Genomic DNA, 11413 nt, shown 5'->3' on the forward strand with positions numbered 1-11413 from the left:
GGCACGTGCCTGGGAGTCATCATCATCAATCGTATTTATTGAGCGCTTACTGTGTGCAGAGCACTGTATTAAGTGCTTGGGAAGTACAAGTTGGCAACATATAGAGACAGTCCCTACCCAACAGTGGGCTCACAGTCTAAAAGGTAGTCACAAGGTTTCTACTGCATAGGGACGGGACATGGGCCTGGTAGTCACAAGGTTTGCTGCCATGTGTCTGCTGCATAGCTTTGGGGCACGGGCCTGCTAGTCATCATCATCAATCGTATTTAGTGAGCGCTTACTGTGTGCAGAGCACTGTACTAAGCACTTGGGAAGTACAAGTTGGCAACATATAGAGACAGTCCCTACCCAACAGTGGGCTCACAGTCTAAAAGGTAGTCACAAGGTTTCTGCTGCATAGGGAAGGGGCATGGACCTGGTAGTCTTCATCATCAATCGTATTTATTGAGCGCTTACTATGTGCAGAGCACTGTACTAAGCGCTTGGGAAGTACAAGTTGGCAACATATAGAGACAGTCCCTACCCAACAGTGGGCTCACAGTCTAATAGGTAGTCACAAGGTTTCTGCTGCGTAGGGATGGGGCATGGACCTTGTAGTCACAAGCTTTGCTGCTATTTGTCTGCTGCATAGGGTTAGGGCACGGGCCTGGTAGTCATCATCATCAATCGTATTTATTGAGCGCTTACTGTGTGCAGAGCACTGTACTAAGCGCTTGGGAAGTACAAGTTGGCAACATATAGAGACAGTCCCTAGCCAACCGGGTTGTCAACGTCTAAAAGGTAGTCACAAGGTTTCTGCTGCATAGGGATGGGGCATGGGCCTGGTAGTCACAAGCTTTGCTGCCATTTGTCTGCTGCATAGGGTTAGGGCACGGGCCTGGGAGTCATCATCATCAATCGTATTTATTGACCGCTTATTATGTGCAGAGCACTGTACTAAGCGCTTGGGAAGTACAAGTTGGCTACATATAGAGACAGTCCCTATCCAACAGTGGGCTCACAGTCTAAAAGGTAGTCACAAGGTTTCTGCTGCTTAGGGATGGGGCATGGGCCTGGGAGTCAGAAGCTTTACTGCCATTTGTCTGCTGCATGGGGTTAGGGCACGGGCCTGGCAGTCATCATCATCAATCGTACTTATTCAGCGCTTACTGTGTGCAGAGCACTGTACTAAGCGCTTGGGAAGTACAAGTTGGCAATATGTAGAGACAGTCCCTACCCAACCGTGGGTTCACAGTCTAAAAGGTAGTCACAAGGTTTCTGCTACATAGGGATGGGGCATGGACCTGGTAGTCACAAGCTTTGCTGCCATTTGTCTGCTGCATAGCTTTGGGGCTCGGGCCTGGTAGTCATCATCCTCAATCGTATTTATTGAGCACTTACTGTGTGCAGAGCACTGTACTAAGCGCTTGGGAAGTACAAGTTGGCAACATATAGAGGACTTCTCCTCATAGGACTTCAAGGGGTCAGAGGATGGCATTTCAGATCGGGAATCTATTTTATAAACTATTGTGGGATGTCAGCTGTGTGACTGGGCAAGTCACTTAACTTCTCTGGGCCTCAGTTCCCTCATCTGTAAAATGGGGATTAAGATTGTGAGCCCCACGTGGGACAAACTGATCACCTTGTATTCATTCATTCAATCGTATTTATTGAGTGCTTACTGTGTGCAGCGCACTGTACTAAGTTCTTGGGAAGTACAAATTGGTAACATAAAGAGATGTCCCCTACCCAGCAATGGGCTTAGAACAGCACTTAGAACAGTGCTTTGCACATAGTAAGCGCTTAACAAATACCATTGTTATTATTATTTATCGACTCGTCCCCAAAATGCTCTTCATTCATTTGTGGTTTTAATTCACAACTCTTTCTCACCATCTCTAAAACAGTAAATCTCAGCCTTAAACTGACAGCAGTTTAATTTGATCAGAGGGTATAAGAAAGTTTGTTTGCTGTAAATGCCACACCATATCTAATTTTACCATTAAAATTGTCTAAAGCTTGAAGTACCCATACCCTGCTTTTCGGAATAAAAGCCACACATAAAATGTGAAATGCCTCATAAAAGGTCACTGGAAAGAAACTAGGAAACACGGATGAAAAGATTTTGCAAGAAATGGAAAGTTTCATGAGGATTTCTGTATTTGTATATTTTGGAGCCAAAACAGCTTGAAGTGGAATCTTCATTAGGAAGACTTGGCCCTATTGAAAATGCCATCCTTATTTTTTGCTTTTTTAAGAAAGATGCCTTGTTAATGGTAAAATGAAAGGTACCATACCTTAGATTGCAACTACAAAACTGTGATAGCTCTGCTCCTTGTCCTGGATTGCTTTGCCTACAGTGCTATTAGAACTGGCAGCTGAGGTTGCCATCCACATTACCAAGTGAAAAGCTTGGTGAGACTTCAGTCTCTAAGAAATTGCCCACTGGAATGAGGACTGTGACCCTCAATTGAAGTCCGAGAGAAGCTGAGGATGTAGACACTTAGTCCCGGATGTTGGATGTCCTCAAAAGAGAGAGCAAATCCAAGGAATTATAGGAATGTAAACTTTGCTCCTGTGTTAGCTTAAGTTCAGTGACTGCATTTCGGAAGATCTATTTGCTTTCCTCATAGTTGACTATTTCCATATATTAGCAGTACTAGGCCCACCAGTTACAGCAGTCCTTTAGGGATGAACAAAGCTTGCTTTGAATCTCAAAATTGAACCTAATGAAAAACTCTCAGTTGACCAAAAGCTTAATTTAAAAACAGAAGGTGTTTAGAATCAATTATATATTTAAAAGTAAATGCACAGGAATTTAATCCTAATTAGACACCACAAACATGACTATTGCTTAATAATGTTTAATGACACAACAGCCAGGAAACCAAGACTGCATTGTAATTGGAGGGGTAATTTGCATAGGCAGAATGTAATTACCCACATTGGAATGTCTCCAAGCCACCAAGGTCAGCTGAAAGTACATTGCAGAAATGTATATTTAATAACCACAAGTGATCCTAAGATCATTTGCCCCCCCATAATCAGAAAAGGAGGACAGTCTATTTTGTATCATATGCTCATCATGTCATTCGAAAGCTCAGGTTCAATATTTAGCCATCAGTACTTGATACATTTTCATTGAAGATTTCTAATCCAAACACTAAAGGAGCAAAAATGCTTCTTTTCCTATTAAATGGGCTTTATAGATGGGATAGAATATGCATCAGTAAAGTTAAAAATGCTCCCTCTTTGGTCATTTAGATAACAGCATTCTATGGCAAAATGACTAGAATAACAATGAAGGACAAAAATTGGCAGGGTACTTAAAACGATGTTACTTGCTTCTTTTATTCCACCAACCTTTTCTCTTGCTACTGGAAGTCTAGGCAACAGTGAATGACTCTTACTAATAAACATTTTCAAAAATGTTAGAAACTTCATATTTAACAAAACCACATTGTGTGTAGTCAGCTTCAATAAGCATCAGTTCTTGGTCTATTTTCTTCCCTAATGGGTTAATGGATATTAGAGCACATAGGTCTTATGGAATTTTAGATGTGATACAGGACCTGTATGGTCTAGTGGACATCACATAATAACAATAATTACGATATTTATTAAGTGCTTACTATGTGCCAAGCACTGTTCTAAGCACTGTGGTAGAAACAAAGTAAGCAGGTTGTCCCACGTGGGGCTCACAGTCTTAATCCCCATTTTACAGATGAGGTAACTGAGGCACAGAGAAGTTGAATGACTTGCCCAAAGTCACACAGCAGAGAAATGGTGAAGTGGGGATTAGAACCCATGACCTCTGACTCCCAAGCCCGGGTTCTTTCCACTAAGCCATGCTAGGAGCTAGTGGGTCTGGATTCTAGTACCAGTTCTTCCACAAGTGTCATGCAAAATATTCATTCATTCATTCAGTTGTATTTATTGAGTGCTTACTGTGTGCAGAGCACTGTACTAAGCACTTGGGAAGTACAAGTTGGCAACATATAGAGATGGTCCCTACCCAACAGTGGGCTCACAGCCTAGAAAATCAAGTCCAAAATAACAAGTCACTTAAAGTCACATTGCCCTCAGTGTTTTGACACATGAAATGGGCATAAAACACCTAATCTCCTGCCTTTCCGACGTCAGTCATGGACTTGGGCTGGTTATGCTCAAATCAGTCAGACTTTGAAAAATACTGTGCACCTGTGCCTGTTATTATTGTTATAGTGTACTCTCTCAAGCGCATAGTTCAGTGTTCTGCATACAGTAAGCACTCAATAAATACCAATGACTGACTGACCAGAGTCCATTGGGTTAGCCTCCTCTCGCTTCTACTTATATTAATTTATATGTGCATCTAAATGTGGGTCTCTGGAGATGTTTCTGTATTGTTCTGTGATTCAGCATGTTTCCATGCATAACTGAAGCCTCAAACAGGGTGTCATTCCTGAATGAATGTGTATGTTAATGCTCAGTTTTTTAAAATTTTGTTTTACTTTTTCAAATGGTATTTAAGAGCTTGCTGTGTGTCAAACTCCCTTCTGAGTGCTGGGATAGATAAAAGTTTATCAGGTTGGACACAGTCCCTGTCCTACGTGGGGCTCACAGTCTAAGAAGCATTTAATTCTCATTTTATAACTGAGGCAACAGTCTCAGAGAGGCTGAGTGACTAGTTTTAGGTTACAGAGCAAGTAATTGACCAAACTGGGATTAGAACTCAAGTCCTCTGACTGCTAGGCCTGTGCTCTTTCCACTAGGCCATGCTACATTTATTTTCTCTGGGTGTGTCTTTGTGGGTATCTAGCGAAAGACATTATGAAAAATCTGTGAGGACAGGCATCTCTTTTTTGGTAATTCTTCACACCATCTACTGCAATGCTCTGTGCTGAATAGGTGCCCGAAAATTCATTCATTCATTCATACATTCATTCTTATTTATTGAGTGCTTACTGTGTGCAGAGCACTGTACTAAGCGCTTGGGAAGTACAAATTTGGCAACATATAGAGATGGTCCCTACCCAACAGAAAAGTCTAGAAGGGGGAGACAGACAACAAAACAAAACATATTAACAAAATAAAATAAATAGAATAAATATGTACAAGTAAAATCGGCAACATCTAGAGATGGTCCCTACCCAACAGCGGGATCACAGGCTAGAAGGGGGAGACAGACGACATAATAAAACATGTTAACAAAATAAAATGAATAGGATATGTACAAGTAAAATAAATAGAGTAATAAATCTGTACAAACATATATACAGGTGCTGTGGGGAGGGGAATTATCTGTGTCTGTCTCAGTAGGCAGTGAGTCGACAAGTATTGATTAAGCATCTGTAATATTTAAAACACTGTTTTAAGTGCTGGAAGAGTATCTGGATATTGATTTAAATGCAGAAACGTATAATAATAATTATGATGGCATTTGTTAAGCGCTCACTATGTGCCAAGCACTGTTCTAAGTGCTGGGGGGGATACAAGGTAATCAGTTTGTCCAACATAGGGCTCACAGTCTTAATCCCCACTTTACAGATGAGGTAACTGAGGCACAGAGAAGTTAAGTGACTTGCCCAAAGTCATACAGCTGACCCTCTGTAAGGTCTTTGTCTCTCTGGGCATCTCTCTCAACTGTATCTGTAACTTTGATGTGTTAGTCTGTCACCAGGGTGCTCCTTCTATATTAATGTGTGTGTATGTGCGACCGACTTCATTTTCTATAACATCAGTCCTTGCCTTTGCATTGTCAACTATGCAAAATTGACTTTTTTTTTTAAAGGAGAGGGAGGTCTCTGCCCAAGTTTTATCTCTTTAATTCAGGGTGAAAGTATTTTTTTCTGGCTTTTCCAACATACTGCACAGAGAACAGAGATATTTTCCAGGGTAACAAGCCAAACTTTCTAAAGAGAAATGAGCAAATGCTTCAAATTTTTTTAACAGAACACATTATCTCTGCTGATACAATGAGCAGGTTTTATTGACAGAAATCCATATTTTTTGAAGTGCAAAAAATAGGTTAGGAATTCCTTTTGCCTCAAAACAAGAGAATGAGAAAAAGACAACCGATTCTTGACTATGTAATACTGACCAATAAACTAGTAAAGATTTGTGTACTGAGGCAGCATTGAACATAATCCACCCTGTGTATGAGATGATGTCACATAATAGACAAATGAACTTCTACAACAGCATTATGTTGGAGGCTTTTCGAATGTGTTAGTATGAACTTTGTTTAACTTTAGAGTTCCATGAAGAATATAAGTGATCTCAGTTTTTGACTCTGTGAAAGATGGCTAAATTAAAATAAAGTAAATCAATATCCTACCATATGCAAAAGAACAGGAATGTGAAATGACCCTGTTAAGTGTCCCCAAGAGAGCAAGACAATAATAGGAAAATGAAATCTATACCAGATGATTCATTGGTTGTCATTATTAGAAAAAAATAAGCCCAGACCATGTGCCCCAGTACAAGCTTAGGTTTTGGATGAATCTCAAAGGATGGCAGAAAAATAATCTTATGAAATATATAGTTCTTATAAGCTCGGATATGTAGGAAGGAAAGGAATTTATTTCACTATTAACCACATGGCATAGAATTGGAAGCCCCTCCATCATGAATTTACGTGACCAACCTGCTCACTGCTCTCTGGCTCAAAAGCACCAGACTCTGAGGTTCTGTAAAATCAGAATTATTTATCAACATTCTGTAGCTATATTCATCCAATGTATCAATAGTAGTACCTTTCAGTGTCAGCTGCTGGAAGGTAGTTTTAGTCTTTAGCACAATAACACCAGCAAACCCCTGAAATCTGATCATACTTGGTCTTTCAATGTCTGCATCCTCCTCCTCTCTTCTCATGTTAATAAAGGCATCCCTTGAAGAGTGCTCCAGAATTCCCCGTGAGGTAGACATAGACTGCTCTGATGATTGGGGGTTGTCAATTGGCCTGAAAATGATGTCAAAATCAAGACAATGGGTATGGAACTTTTGACATTTACTGGGCAGACAGTGGGTTCAAATGGAAAGGGCATGAGTCTAGTCACAACGAGAGAACTGGATTATAGCCCAAGTTGAACCATGTCTAATTTATAACCTTGAGCATGTCTCCCCAAGTCAAAAGGTTGTTGTGAGGATAACATGAGGTAAATATTAGGAAAGTGCTTTGGGAATACATAAGCAAAGTCCTTGGCATATATTAAGTGCTTAAGAAATACCAGAGTCATCATCATTATTATTATCAGTAGTAGTAATGGTGTTTATTGGGCACATACTGAGCGCCCTATTGTATTGTACTTGCCCTAAGCATTTGGGAAGTACAATAGAAGTACATGACAGGCTTCCTACCCACCACCTACTAAGTAAATGGTCCTTTAAAAGTAAACTGAACAGATATAATCAAGTGGTCTTATTTGCTGAAAATGACCTTGGCCACTAAAAAGCAACATCCCCAAAAGACTTGAGAGGCTAGCGAGCATCTGACCGAAGCTGTGGCTCCTTTTTCAGCACAAAATCCACACAAAATAAGCCATATACTTCCACACACATCTTTATGTGTATAATATATGCATATATCTATTATATACATATGTGGTTTAGTCTCATTTATTAGAGGCATGAGAAATTGTTTCTGGATGTAGTCACAATATTCCTTTTTTTTAAAAAAAAAGTTACTTTAAAGTACTGACCAGAACATGGTGAAATAAATGGCTTTAAAACTTTAATGATTCCAACCTCATTTTTCCAGTGCACATTTATGCGTATGTCCATTTATAGTGGAAAAGTGATTAAAACCTATTGAGTGGAAGAAAACTATAGATTTGTAAATCTAAAACAATGAAAATTGTGCATTTTATCTGAATTAATCCAGATGCATGTTAGGGAAGATTAATGCAGATATGAAGTTTGGAATCATCCAAACCATATCAGTCATGGATTTGCTGTAATTGGGAGTGGGGTCTATTAGAAGTGGGAGAAAATTATTACTAAACATCTACCCTCCATAACAAATATGGCCTTATCTTTCTGAAATTGTGTTTTCTGTTACAATAACATTTTTTTCTGTTTAAGGCAGAAATATGAGTGCTTTTGGGGAGATGAAATATTCTTCACAAAGCAACATTTTCGCATTTGAAATTTAAGTGATTTTGTGAATTCATAGAGCATGTTTTCTTTAAATTGAACAATGAATTTTAAATTAAGGTAAACGTAGCCCAATATGTTTAGGGATTTTACACAGATGGAAATGTTTTAAACATTGTGTGAGAGGTTAGGGCTTCACAGGCTGCCAAGCAATCCTGTTCCTAATTCCTGCTTTCCTGCTTCTGTGCCTGGTTTCACAAACAATCACATAGTCCTTACACGTGTTTCAGAGAGGGGAATGTAGCTCTTAATTTTTCCAGTTCCAGCAAGCTCAACAGGGCTACAAACCACAATGTCATCAAAGGACATAAAGTCAATCAATCTCAGCAATATTTATTTCAGGGCCGTAGATAGAGAAGTTGACATCATCTTTATAACATTTTGAGCATACGTGGAAGAAAGAAACTGCTGCAAACTGGTAAGGTTGAGGAATAATGATTTCCAATTACTGTTTCAGAATATTTTCTAATCTTCCATATTTTATAGACTAAGATTTCTGAATCATTTTATGATCCTAAAAACAATGAAACATGGTCCCAGATGGTATTTTGTGAAGACAGTCCCATGTCAAAAACGTTGCATAGTAGAACTTAAAAAAAAAAAAAAACTCTCTATGAATAATTTGGTGCAGAGTATTCTATACCAGTGCATTGAGACACATTCTTAATAGCTAAGACCTATCTCTTTTCCCTAACTTACTTAAATCTTCTCAACATTATGCTCAGTAAATCTGTTTCACAAAATTTAATCATATTCATAAACCCCATTAATTTTACAACATGTATTGTGTGGACAAAATCTATGTGAGCTTAAATTGATATAAAGATGTTAAATTTTCTGCTCAGAACAACTTGAGTCTAAGACCCTAAAATACATTTTCTTCAAAATATGTTTGACTCTAGCCATTTGTTCCCATTGCTAAATATCTTTCATTTAATTCTCTAGAGTAAGTTTCAATAGGGGACATGCTCTGCAGTGCAGAAGAAAAAAACTTGCATACAGCTGAAACCAAATTTTTATCTGCTATGTGGAGTGAATGCCTATGGACATTAATAAATGGGATTTATAGAGCTTCTATTTTATGCAGAGTGATGTACCAAATGCTTGAAATGTAAGTTGAATACCTCTGTGGACAGAATGCAATCATTCATGTTTTAAAGGAAAATTATGAAACTAAACTATTTTAAAATGCAGATTCTTGATAAGCTTCCTTTGAAAAACTAAGCATCTAATTAGAATGCTAGATTATTAAATGGAGATTAGATGAGTTTCTCCTGGATGAATGAATATTCACTATTTATATCCCAAGACAGAATCCAAATTAATCAGCATTATAAGTACTGTTCCATTATATTGTTTTTATGGGTTCATAATGCTGAACTGTGAATTCATTTTATATTTTATTATGTTCCTGCCCTTTATAACTATTTTTATAGCCATAAGTTAGCTTCAATAATTGTTTTCTGATAAATGATATTAATTTCTCTATCAGTTCTTCTTTCACTTTGTCAGTTACAAAGAGGCATCATTTGAGTTTGTCAAACCACTGGGCTACCAGTCTGTGATCAGAATGCTACATTGTTGTTACTGAATTAAAGGCTTAATTTTTTTTAACTCAGGCAATTAGGGAAAGTAGCCACCATGGATTCAAGGCCTGAAGTCAAGGTTCACTGAAATTCTACCTATTCAGTATTACACTAGAATGTGCAAGTCACGTTGAATTGGGCAAGTCACTTCACTTCTCTGTGCCTCAGTTTCCTCATCTGTAAAATGGGGATTAAGACTGTGAGCCCCCCGTGGGACAACCTGATCATCTTGTATCCCCCCCAGCGCTTAGAACAGTGCTTTGCACATAGTAAGCACTTAACAAATGCCATCATTGTTATTGTGAGAAATCAATAGCCTCATAGACAGTCGTCATACGCAGTGAGCTACCCCACTGTGGCTATTTACTTCAATGACAGACTATTCTGAGCAAGTAACTGGAAGTTGGGGTGGGGGAAATCATTTGACTGAGAGGTGCAAAGGACTGAAGAACTGAAATTATTAAGGGGCTGGGGCCCTGTGTCTGTTGGAATTGTTCAAACATAAACTGAATGGTTTGGGGCACTGAAAATTAAGTCCTTATCGGATTACAGTTTTAGAATTATTGGGACCTCCAGCTCAAGCTGAAGCTTGTAGGCAGACATCTTTGAGTGATGTGACATTGTTGAATCTTCCTACTTAGCCAGCATTCAATTCTGGATCTCCAGGGAAAATCTTTGGTCGTATGTATAGCTACCTAGGCATAAACTGGTACGCAACCTCAATCTTCACCAAAGTTCACTGGCAGTCTAGGTCACTAGTGTTTCAAAATCATCTTCACATTTTCTTATGTGAATGGCTTTGTAGGTGTGCACATCAGTTTCCAGACAAGCAAGAGCATATGGGTGTTCTTGTATTAAGGGCCTTAAGTGCTTAGTACAGTGCTCTGCACACAGTAAAGCACTCAATAAATATGATTGAATGAATGACGATATTTAGAGCCAATTGGGTTGAAAGGCTTCAAGGTGGTCCATCACCTTGCCCCCTCCTACCTCCCTTCCCTTCTCCTACAGCCCAGCCTGCACCCTCTGCTCCTCTGCCGCTAATCTCCTCACTGTGCCTCGTTCTCGCCTGTTCCACTGTCATCCCCCAGCCCATGTCAGCCCCCTGGCCTGGAATGTCCTCCCTCCACACATCTGCCAAGCTAGCTCTCTTCCACCCTTCAAAGCCCTACGGAGACCTCACCTCCTCCAGAAGGCCTTCCCAGACTGAGCCCCCTCCTTCCTCTCCCCCTCCTCCCCCTCCTCATCCCCCCACCTTACCTCCTTCCCCTCCCCACAGCACCTGTATATATGTATATATGTTTGTATGTATTTATTACTCTATTTTATTTGCACATATTTATTCTATTTATTTTGTTAATATGTTTTGTTGTCTGTCTCCCCCTCCTAGACAGTGAGCCCGCTGTTGGGTAGGGACCATCTCTATATGTTGGCAACTTGTACTTCCCAAGTGCTTAGTACAGTGCTCCGCACACAGTAAGTGCTCAATAAATATGATTGAATGAATGAATGAAAGAGTTTCTCAAAGAACCAGCGCCAAGTGTTTAGTCCAGTGCTTGACGCAAAGGAAGTGCTCAGTAAATATGATTGTTAGTCCTCAAGTCCCACAATCTTTTTTCAAGCACACATTCCGAAAATAGAGAGAATGAGACTTTCTACCCAATCCTAATTTAGTCTGTTAATAATGGGAAAAGGCTCTGACAAGGTAACCT

General features: G+C 39.5%; 1 long non-coding RNA gene across 1 annotated transcript in view; it reads right to left on the reverse strand.

Annotated features, from left to right (window-relative positions):
- Positions 1 to 6819, reverse strand: part of LOC119945280 — a 65180-nt gene extending 58361 nt beyond the window's left edge. The window contains exon 1 of the long non-coding RNA XR_005456164.1: positions 6717 to 6819. This is a non-coding gene — a long non-coding RNA (uncharacterized LOC119945280). The remainder of the gene's footprint in view (positions 1 to 6716) is intronic.
- Positions 6820 to 11413: the final 4594 nt, after the last annotated feature.

This window comes from Tachyglossus aculeatus, chromosome 24, assembly GCF_015852505.1.
Source record: "Tachyglossus aculeatus isolate mTacAcu1 chromosome 24, mTacAcu1.pri, whole genome shotgun sequence".
Lineage (NCBI taxonomy): Eukaryota > Metazoa > Chordata > Mammalia > Monotremata > Tachyglossidae > Tachyglossus > Tachyglossus aculeatus.